This window comes from Toxorhynchites rutilus, chromosome 3, assembly GCF_029784135.1.
Source record: "Toxorhynchites rutilus septentrionalis strain SRP chromosome 3, ASM2978413v1, whole genome shotgun sequence".
Classification (NCBI taxonomy): domain Eukaryota; kingdom Metazoa; phylum Arthropoda; class Insecta; order Diptera; family Culicidae; genus Toxorhynchites; species Toxorhynchites rutilus.
Window position 1 is genome coordinate 127,693,085 of NC_073746.1, and position 11,440 is coordinate 127,704,524.

Genomic DNA, 11,440 nt, shown 5'->3' on the forward strand with positions numbered 1-11,440 from the left:
GCGAAAGATCTGGCAAGGTATACCTCCGTTTCGGAAATTTCGAAGGTTAGACCAAACAAATTGCGAGTTGTCGTGAATGATCGAAAAGACGCAAACAAGATTGTTGTCGATCAGCATTTTACAATTGAGTATCGGGTCTACATACCCTCTCACATAGTCGAAATTGAGGGTGTGATAACCGAAACGGGCTTGACGTGCGAATACATTACGAGTGAAGGTACCGGCCGTTTTAAAAAACTGCCCTCGACGACTGTTAAGATCTTGGGTTGCCGCCAGCTCGGAACAGTCTCCCATGAAGGAGAAGAAAAGAAATTTACGCCGTCCAACTCGTTTCGAGTCACCTTCGCTGGTTCAGCTCTCCCTGACTACGTGATGGTAGATAAATTGAGGTTAGCCGTGCGACTTTTTATTTCAAAGCCAATGACTTGTCTAAAGTGCAAGTCAGTTGGTCACACGGCTGCTTATTGTGCCAATAAAGAACGATGTGCCACTTGCGGAGAACAACATGAGGGGAAATCCTGCAGTGCGACTGAGCATAAGTGTCCATATTGCGGGGGATCCCCACACGTGCTCTCAGCTTGTGAAACATACAAGGCTCGCTGGGAGAAACAGAAGCGCTCTTTGAGGGAACGCTCTAAACGCACTTTCGCAGAAATTTTGAAGGGCGCTTCTCCACTGGCTCAAGAACAACAACCAATCAATACACACAATGTCTTCGCTACTTTGCCAGTTGACGAAATGGAAGCGGATACAGCTAACGGGGGCACGCCGTTTATTTCTCAAGGGAATCCCCGGCGCAAAAATGTGACCACTCCCAAAGTTCAAGGACAAGTCCCTCCGGTGATACCCCCTGTTAGCTTGCCCAAAAAATCGAGTGCAGCGGATAAGCAAAATCAGGTCCCTCCTGGCCTCCGTGGTAATAGTTCACCTTCGAACGACCCAGCACTCGAGGGGACATCAAAAACCCCAACTGTCCCTGTTTTTCCGTCAAGTTCAACTTCCCAATCGGGATTTATAAAGTTGTCTGACCTTGTGGATCAAATCTTCACGTGTTTTAATGTTTCCGACTCCATCAGAACCATTGTCACCGCAATGCTTCCAGTACTAAAGACAATTTTGCAGCAATTGATGCAAACATGGCCCCTCCTTGCAATGATTATCTCTCTTGATGTCTAATTTAAATAGAGAGGTCGGAGATATCACTGTTTTACAGTGGAATTGTCGTAGTCTTATCCCTAAATTGGATACATTCAAATTTCTAATTCATAAACTCAATTGTGATGTTTTTGCTCTATCCGAAACCTGGCTCTCTTCTCAAAATGATCTCTCTTTCCACGATTTTAATATAATACGCTTGGACCGTGATGACAGATACGGAGGGGTACTATTGGGGATCAATAAGTGTCACTCATTTTTTAGAATTGACCTTCCACCTACTGGAGGGATCGAAGCTGTTGCTTGTCATGCAAACATCAGAGGCAAAGACCTCTGTATAGTCAGCTTGTATTGGCCTCCGAGAGCTGCGGTTAGCCGCAAGCAACTTGTTGACATGTGCTCACTCCTTCCTGAGCCACGATTAATCTTGGGAGACTTCAACTCTCACGGAACTGCCTGGGGGGAACAGTACGACGACAATCGTTCATCGTTGATATATGACCTTTGTAACAGCTTCAATATGACCGTTTTGAACACTGGGGAAACAACACGTGTACCTAAACCTCCTGCTAAACCAAGTGCTCTTGACCTCTCGCTTTGCTCGAATTCACTATCGTTAGATTGCAAGTGGAATGTAATCCAGGATCCCAACGGTAGTGACCACTTGCCAATCAAAATTTCTATCACCAATGGGTTGAATTCTTCTGAATCAATAAACATGGCATACGACCTCACAAGACACATTGACTGGAAAAAAATATGCGGACGCGATTGCTCTAGCCATCAATTCCAGAGATGGTTTGCCTCCATTGGAGGAGTATAACTTCATTTCTCGTTTGATCTATGACAGCGCGGTTCGCGCTCAAACGAAACCCATCCCAGGTTCCACTATTCGTCGAAGGCCTCCCAATCCATGGTGGGATGGCCAGTGTTCCAAGCTTTATGGAGATAAATCGAATGCATTTAAAGCTTTTCGGAAACGTGGAACCCCTGAAAATTTTCAGAAGTATTTGGACCTTGAAAATCAATTTAAAAACTTGATCAAAGGGAAAAAACGTGCTTATTGGCGAAATTTCGTGGGAGGTTTGTCACGAGAAACGTCAATGAAAAAATTATGGAAAGTGGCTCGAAACATGAGAAATCGCTCTTCATCCAATGAAAGCGAGGAATATTCACATCGATGGATTTTTAATTTTGCACGAAAGGTTTGTCCCGATTCCGCTCCAGTGCAAAGAATTATTCGAGATATACCACAAGATAGGTGCGATCTTGATTCCGAGTTTTCGATGGTAGAATTCTCTCTTGCTCTCCTTTCATGTAACAATTCTGCTCCGGGATCGGATAGAATTAAGTTCAACTTGCTGAAAAATCTCCCTGATGTGGCGAAACATCGCTTGTTGAATTTATTCAATCGGTTTCTGGAGCATAATATTGTTCCAGATGATTGGAGACAAGTACGAGTTATAGCTATTCAAAAACCCGGAAAACCCGCGTCCGACTTCAATTCGTACCGCCCAATAGCAATGCTGTCTTGTATACGGAAATTGTTGGAGAAAATTATCTTGTTTCGCCTTGATCGATGGGTTGAAACGAATGGCCTACTCTCAGATACACAATATGGGTTCCGCAGGGGCAAGGGGACGAATGATTGTCTTGCGTTGCTTTCTTCAGAAATTCAAATGGCTTACGCCGAAAAAAAACAAATGGCTTCAGTATTCTTGGACATAAAGGGGGCCTTTGATTCTGTTTCAATAGAGGTTTTGTCAGACAAATTACAATCTCGGTGTCTGCCGCCTCTATTGAATAATATGTTATATAACTTGCTTTGTGAGAAACATTTGAACTTTTCTCACGGAGATTCGGCAGTAAGTCGGGTCTCTTACATGGGACTCCCCCAGGGCTCATGTTTAAGCCCCCTTTTGTACAACTTCTACGTAAGCGACATTGACAATTGCCTTACACAAAATTGCAGCCTAAGACAACTTGCAGATGATGGAGTGGTGTCTGTCGTAGGATCAAACGAATCCGACCTGCAAGAATCCTTACAAGATACTTTGAACAATTTTTCAACCTGGGCCATTGGGCTAGGGATCGAATTCTCCACGGAGAAAACAGAGATGGTGGTTTTTTCTAGGAAGCATAGACCAGCAAAACCAAAGCTTCAACTTTTGGGTAAACCGATCACTCATGCTATGTCATTCAAGTATCTTGGGGTCTGGTTCGACTCTAAATGTACTTGGGGGGCCCATATTAGGTATCTGAGTAAAAAATGTCAACAAAGAATAAACTTTCTCCGTACAATTACCGGCACCTGGTGGGGAGCCCATCCCGAAGATCTTATAATGTTGTATCGAACAACTATTCTCTCAGTGATGGAGTATGGCAGTTTCTGTTTTCAATCAGCTGCCAAAACACACCTCATTAAACTCGAGCGAATTCAGTATCTTTGTCTCCGTATCGCGTTGGGATGTATGCCCTCAACGCATACCATGAGTCTCGAGGTTTTGGCAGGCCTACTCCCACTAAAAGATCGCTTCAATTTATTATCTCTTCGGTTCCTCATCCGGTGTAAGGTTATGAACCCATTGGTGATCGGAAATTTTGAGCAGCTGATCGAGCTAAATTTTCATTCTGGATTCATGAGCTCATATCATGAATTCGTCTCCATGCAGGTTGATCCTTCTTCGTATATTCCCAACCGTGTTTGTTTTCCTGACTACATCAATTCCTCTGTGCATTTTGATCTGTCCATGAAGCAGGATATCCATGGAACATCAGATTATCTTCGATCGAGGATCGTTCCAACGATCTTCGATGCAAAGTATGGGGATATCAATTGTGATAATATGTACTTTACTGATGGGTCCTCTATGAATGAGTCCACAGGATTTGGAGTGTTCAACGAATTTTTTAGCACCTCACACAGTCTTCAGAATCCTTGCTCAGTGTATATTGCTGAATTGGCAGCGATACACTGGGCGCTGGACAGCGTCGCCTCACGACCTGTTGAACACTATTACATTGTAACGGATAGTCTTAGCTCTGTCGAAGCTATCCGTTCAGTGAGGCCGGAAAAGCACTCGCCGTACTTCCTTGAGAGAATACGAGAAATTTTGAGTGCTTTATCCAGACGCTGTTATGTCATTACCTTTGTCTGGGTCCCTTCACATTGCTCAATTCTGGGTAATGAGAGGGCTGACTCATTAGCAAAGGTAGGTGCAATTGAAGGCGATATTTATCAGCGTCAAATCGCCTTCAATGAATTTTATTCTTTAGTCCGCAAAAATACCATAGTTAACTGGCAACGCAAATGGAACGAAGATGAATTGGGCCGGTGGCTCCACTCGATTATCCCTAAGGTTAGCCTCAAACCATGGTTCAAAAGTCTGGACTTGAGCCGGGACTTTATTCGCACCTTCTCCCGACTCATGTCCAATCACTGTTCGTTAGATGCGCTACTCTTTCGTATTAATCTTGCCGACAACAATCTTTGTGTTTGTGGCCAAGGTTACCACGACATCGAGCACGTTGTTTGGTCGTGCGAGCTGTATCTTGTCGCCAGATCGAATTTAGTAGTCACCCTTCGGGCCCGAGGAAGGCAGCCCAATGTGCCGGTGAGAGACGTGTTGGCTCGGTTAGACCTTGATTACATGTCCCAAATATATGTATTCCTTAAAGCTATCGATCTTCGTGTGTGATTGTCCTTATACCCTTAGTTTTTCCTTTTCCTTTTCCTTTGTGAGAGATCGGATCCCTTCTTAAGAATAAGATGAAATGTAAATACATATTAGATATAAGATAGGTTTAAGAATTGAGTGTGATGAGTGTGATTGAGAGTGTGATTGAGAGTGTGAGTGTGATCAATGTCAACATATCCTCATATCCCCTCCTTTTCCTGAAGAAAATATGTCACCCTTCTAAACTCGAGTTGACCGCGAGTAATCGGTTTCCTATATTATTAACATTAGAATTAAGGAAAAATGTATATATACTAGTAACAATACAGTAAGGAGTTCGGCTCCTTTAAACCTATGTAACTGAGCCTGTAAAAATAAACGATTTAAATAAAAAAAAAAAATTTCTCATACGTAGAAAAACGTAGTAAGACATACATAGTTTCACATAATGAGGCTTGGTTTTGGTGTGGGTGACATGTTTCTCGGGGTCAACGCCTGAAATGAGAGAGCTATATCAGATTTAATAAACAGAGCAGTGTACGTCGTTATCCACCACTGACCGATTTGTCCGTCCGCCAAAAATCCGTTCACAGCAAAAATAGTTACTAACGTAAACTTTATTTCACAAAAATGTGACCTGTTTTCTGATTTGGCACCTTAAAAAACAATGTGAATTACCATAAACAAAATATAAAAAGTTCTCAAGTTCACCCTTTTAGGAAGATAGCCCTTGGTATTTCTCTTCCCATCTTCCCCACAGCATCGGTTTACTAAGAGACAGCGAATGTGAAGTGTGGTTTTGTCGTATTGTTAACGTTTTTGGTGATCCCATCTCCCACAGCCAACGAATCTGTTGTGCAAGCGAGGTGAGTATGAACTGGGTGGTAGCCGGTACACAACAGCTGGGGATGCAGAGAGACCCCCACATGTCTTTGGAGAAATTCATCTTGTTAGTACTCCTACAGCGGAAGAAAATATGCTCGAGAGACTTTTGACATTGGAATAGGATACGATTGGTTGACTTTTATAATAAGTACAAACGCGTAGTACCGGCTACGCCACGATGATGTTTTGTGTCAGCAAAGTAAAAATCGTAGAATCCGTTCAGCATTACATGACTGGAACAAATTGACAGCATGTCTTATTTTAGATGAAATAGCCAATGGAATAACTATATTTTTTTCTAGAGTGGATTATAAGCAATTCATACTCAATGATGAACTCTATCAACTCACCAGCACCGCTATCAAAATCAACGGAACTTGCATGGCTTTTCCCTCGGATTAAGTAAATTCAGCTAGATATCAAGCGGCTACAGCTCCTTTGGAGCATACTACTCTGCACCGATCAGAGCGAATAAATAACGGTAAAGGGAAAGGATATTGGCACCATAAAATATCTATTTTATATACCATTGAGTCATCTCAGATGATGGTGCGTCCTTGTTCCCGAAGGAACTGAATAGAGTAGACCGAAACGTCATAAAAGTTTTATCACGCATAATTGAAGTCAGTCATCTTTTTATTAAACGAAAAAAAATCATATTCTCGATGGGTATAAGAATATTGAACTCCACCCACATTGATTTTCTTATAATAATCTAGACAACTCAAGTCAAATTCGCTCCAGGAAAAGAGAATTGGGTATGACAAACACAACATCGACAAACAAATAATTCGGAAAAAAACACAGGAGATCAGATTGGCAAGTGCGACCCTATAGTGCTCCGTCTTCGAGACAGAAATATGGAAGCGTGCGCCAAGCTTAATACACACAACAATAATAACACTGCATTCTGCAGTATCGTGTAGAATTTCAATATTACATAAACTGCTCGCTTCGATTCCATGAATATTCAAGAAAAGCTGATCGCTAGCCAGCGGAGGAGTCGAATCGAAAGAACGTGATTCGGGAACAAACACAACCGGCCAAATGGTCCCGGGATCAAGTTTTTGTTTTCTCTGCTGTTGCTCTTTCACCTCCTCCGTATGTGTGCAAGCTGTACTTGTACGTGTGCCAGGGGATGTATCAATGAAATTTCCGTCCCCCCTCCAAAAAAGGTGATTTTATTGTGTCCACTAAAGTGGCTTCTCTTCCTTAGCATGAAAGTTGGGTACTGTTGGCAGATTTGTGTGGTGACAATGAAAATCTGTTTGCGGAAATTTTACGAGCATATCGGTGCGAAATTGAATCCTCGTTTTTTTCCCCCGACCCGGTGGCCGGGGCGGAACGCTGTGAAATAGTACAAAATGTGTGGAATAAATGATTGGACAGGAAGATAGTAAAAAGGAGGCAATGGTGTTCGCTGTCCTTCCATACTGGCGTTTTTTCATTCGACTTCTTCAAGGTTTTCATTCTAAATCCATGACTGGGGCATGTGGCGGGTAAAGCTGAAAGCGCTTATTCAATCCTTTCGAAGTTTTCTTAATATTTTTTCGCAACAGGGAAAATGAAATGGTAATAATATATATTTTATTCATGTCTATAATTTTTTAACTATTATATGAAACCCTTGCAATGCTACCAGATATTTGGTGAACGTTGTGTACAGGAGTATGGCCTTGAAAAAGGTCATGATAATCCTTATTTTTAAAGCGTTTAGTCTCAATAAGGGCTCAGCGTGCTTCAGTGGTAGTCTTTTTTTTAATAAATATGTGTAAAAAAATCAAATCGTGAACACTGTTCTACATTTTGTCACATATATACCGGGAATTTATTATTTCAAATCTTTCTGCTGTACATTTTGGATATTTTTTTTCAAGTTGGTATACCGTTCTGAATCGGACGCTTAAGGCCACGGTTATACTGCCTGCAGCTTCTTACGAAAATAAGGCTGCACGAAACGCATACAATCGTGAGAAGTAAACAACCACATAGAATTGTATTGATGCGGTTACATTGCATCCCACTTGCTCCGTTCGTATTCGTCAGCTTCTTTCGAACAAAATTGTTTGTTTCTTTTCGTCACTCATCGCACAATCAAGCTTTCGTGCGTACTCCGAGCCAATGTAACCTTACCCTAAGGCAAATGATGCAGAAAACAGATCTAAACTTTATGCACAGGTAAAGGGTGCGTCACATCAAATTGCATCACGGAAAAACGCTGTAGAAATTTAATTTTTAGGAATTATATCTTCAGCGTTCGCTTATAATCAGATAAGAGAGTATAGATCACGTTGGCCATGCTTCACTGTAAATTTTTCGTAAATTTGGAAAAATGTCGTCGAACGAAAAAGAGCGTCGTAAATTAATCCTGTGCACTCATTTCGAGAATCCGGAGTTGTCACATCGGGACATCGGTAAGATGCTGGGAATCGTCCAATCCATGGTCAGCAGAGTACTAAAACGATACTTCGAGAACCTAACCATCGATCGGAAGGTGAAGAACGGCAAAAATGGATGCTCCGTCAGTGAAAAAGATCACAAGCGCGTAGTTAAGCAGTTTAGATGTGATCCGAGAAGTTCGGTCCGGGATGTCGCCAATAAGCTGAATTTGTCAAGTTCATTCGTCCAGCGGACCAAGCAGCGGGAGGGCCTGCGTACATACAAGGTTCAGAAGGCTCCTAACCGCGACGAAAGGCAAAACATGGTGGGGAAGACGTGAGCCCGGAAGCTGTACACCGAAATGCTGACGAAGCCGCATTGCCTGGTAATGGACGACGAAACCTACGTGAAAGCGGACTTTCGTCAGCTGCCGGGCCTGTTGTTCTTCTCCGCAGAGGACAAATTCAGCGTCCCGGAGGAGATTCGCAAGCAGAAACTATCCAAGTTTGCCAAAAAGTACATGGTGTGGCAAGCGATCTGCTCTTGCGGAAAGCGGAGCGCCCCCTTCGTGATGACCGGCACGGTAAACGGGCAGGTTTACCTTAAGGAGTGCCTACATACGCGCTTACTACCACTATTGAAGCAGCACGAGGGCCCGACCATCTTCTGGCCGGATCTCGCTTCGTGCCACTATTCAAATTCAAAAAAAATTCAAAAAGGTTTAGAGACGAATGAACTCTCTGAGTTTAAAGTCTCTTTAATTCAATACCGTTACCGTTACTATTCAAAGGACGTGTTACGGAGTGGTACGGAGTGGTACGAAGCCAACGGGGTCACCTTCGTGCCAAAGGAAATGAACCCGCCCAACGCGTCGGAGCTTCGCCCAATAGAGAAATATTGGGCGATTCTGAAGCCGGCCCTCCGGAAGAACCCAAAAGTTGTCAAATCGGAGGCGGACTTCAAGAAAAAATGGATTTCTGTTAAAAAAAACTACAACCTGACGTTGTACAGAACCTTATGGACGGGGTAAAGAGAAGATGCGAGCATACGGGCTTGGGCTCGAAGTATGAATAAAAAGAAAATGCCAAAAGTTGTTTAATAGTTTTTATTTTACTGTCTAAAATTTCAAAAGGATCGGTCTACTGGGCGAATTTCTACAGCGTTTTTCTCGTGATGCAATTTGATGTGACACACCCTTTATTATTTGGTTGATATTTTTAATAAATTAGTTCAATATGCTTTTAAGCTTTCTACTATTTGATTGAAAATATAAAAAAATCATCGAATAAAATGTTTTCAAATGAAGCGAATAAGAATTAAACTTCGGACACTCAATCAAATTTCGGACAGATTGAATTCAAATTTCGGACACATTATTTTGCAATTTTATGGACGAAAATTAGATTACACTTGATTCTATTTTACAGTCAACTGCGAAACACTTACCAAGCAATCACAGTAAACTGTTAACAATGATGAGAACTGATGAAACACGGGAGAAATTTAAATATTTATGAACGGGTAAATTCTACGTGGTCACGTTAAGGAAACGTCAAACACAAACGATAATGAGTAGTGTTGTAAGATTTCTGCCGATTATGTTATAATTTAAATGTAGTTCTTATGTGAAATGATAGAGAAACCAAGGGATTTCTCTAAAGAAGCAATTGTGATATTAATTTGTTAGTTATATCATCAGTGATTTAAGCATTTCAAGATATTAGTACAAAGTGTCCGAAAGATGATGTTGTCCGAAATATGATTCAGAACGGTACTGTGCGTGGTTTTAATGCCATTTTTGGAGCGCCATCTATCATCGTTTGTTCACAGCGTTATTAAGAACAAGTTAACTTTTTTTTGCGGGGTGATTTTTGATATGAATAATCCTATTATCCAGATATATTGTGTGAAATTTAGTGTTGCAAACAAAATTTCTAGTGCCGAAGAACTGAAAATATGTTAAAATACATTTGGAGGCTCAATTATGTCGAAAACAGGTATGTATGAATGTCGCAAGGTATTCAAAGACGGCCGAGAAGATATTTGTCACGTCAAGGACGACCATCATTCTCTTATACTGAAGAAAACATCGACGAAATAAAAGGAATGGTGCTCAGATTTAGTCATTTAAATTTAGGATAGCTAGCCCGTGAATTAAATATCTTTCACAAGACCGTTCGTCATATTTCCGTTGGCGTTTTGGGCTTTGGGAAAAGCCGCAGCACGACTAGTGCCAAAAGATTTCAATTTTCTTTAAAAATTTCATCGCAATCAAGCTTCATTTTCTTTCTCGAACGGTCAAATTCGGATCTCACGCACATCCAACACATAATTACTGACGATGAGTCGTGGGTTTGACTTTTTCCTATTTCCGAAACTCAAATTACCGCATCGTGGGACCCGTTTTGACAGCATTGAAGACATAAAAACGACATCGTTGCGTGAACTGTAGGCAATTCATTGAATACAGCTGTAAAAAGTATTTCGATGGCTGGATTGTTCGCTATAAAGATTATATTGATTGATAATATAAAGAACCTGGCTGGGTAAGGTAAAAAGTACCCCGAACTAAATCACCAGCTCTATGGAAAATATTGTATGGGCCACCAAATTATAAATTTCGGCTATTTTATTAACCCTTATGTGGTTCACCATAGGGTCTATGGTAAAAAACGTAATTTCAAATTTGTTGCACGCCATCATCAATAGTTCCGAGATACAAATTTGAACACATACACTTAACTTAATAGCAACATATCAGAGAGCAGTGAAACTTTGTGGGTGTGAAGACATTGCTCATTTAAGCAACTTTGCATACTTTAAATAATTAGACTACTTTTTGAAAAGGGCCAATACTGTTTTCTTTATTTTTCACAAAAAAAAGCTCAAGAACTACAATATCCACAAAATTCTGGTAAAAAAGTAGATTGTTAGAAATTGCTAAATTTTTCATAAAAAAAATAAAAAAAAATAAAGAAAAATTGCACTGAAAAAATATATTTTATAAATTGTAATTATTTTTTTTCAAAAACGTATTTTTTATAGTTAAAAAAATATATGTGAATAGCCCTTACAATTTTCAACAAGTCTGCCATATATCGAAAGATGGGCACTTTTAGAAGACGAAAAAATTATAACAAAAACTTTTTCATGTTTTCTTTGAAAAATTAAAGGAGGTTGTGTCCAAGATACGACCGCATTGTTGACGTAGAACTACGCTGTTATTTTATATAAGTCGCTTGTTTATACCTTCGGATATTATTCTATAATGCTGTAAAATTTTAGAAACAACTGTTTAGTAGATTAATCTCTGAAATGATTTTTTCATTGTAGAATCAGTTGAC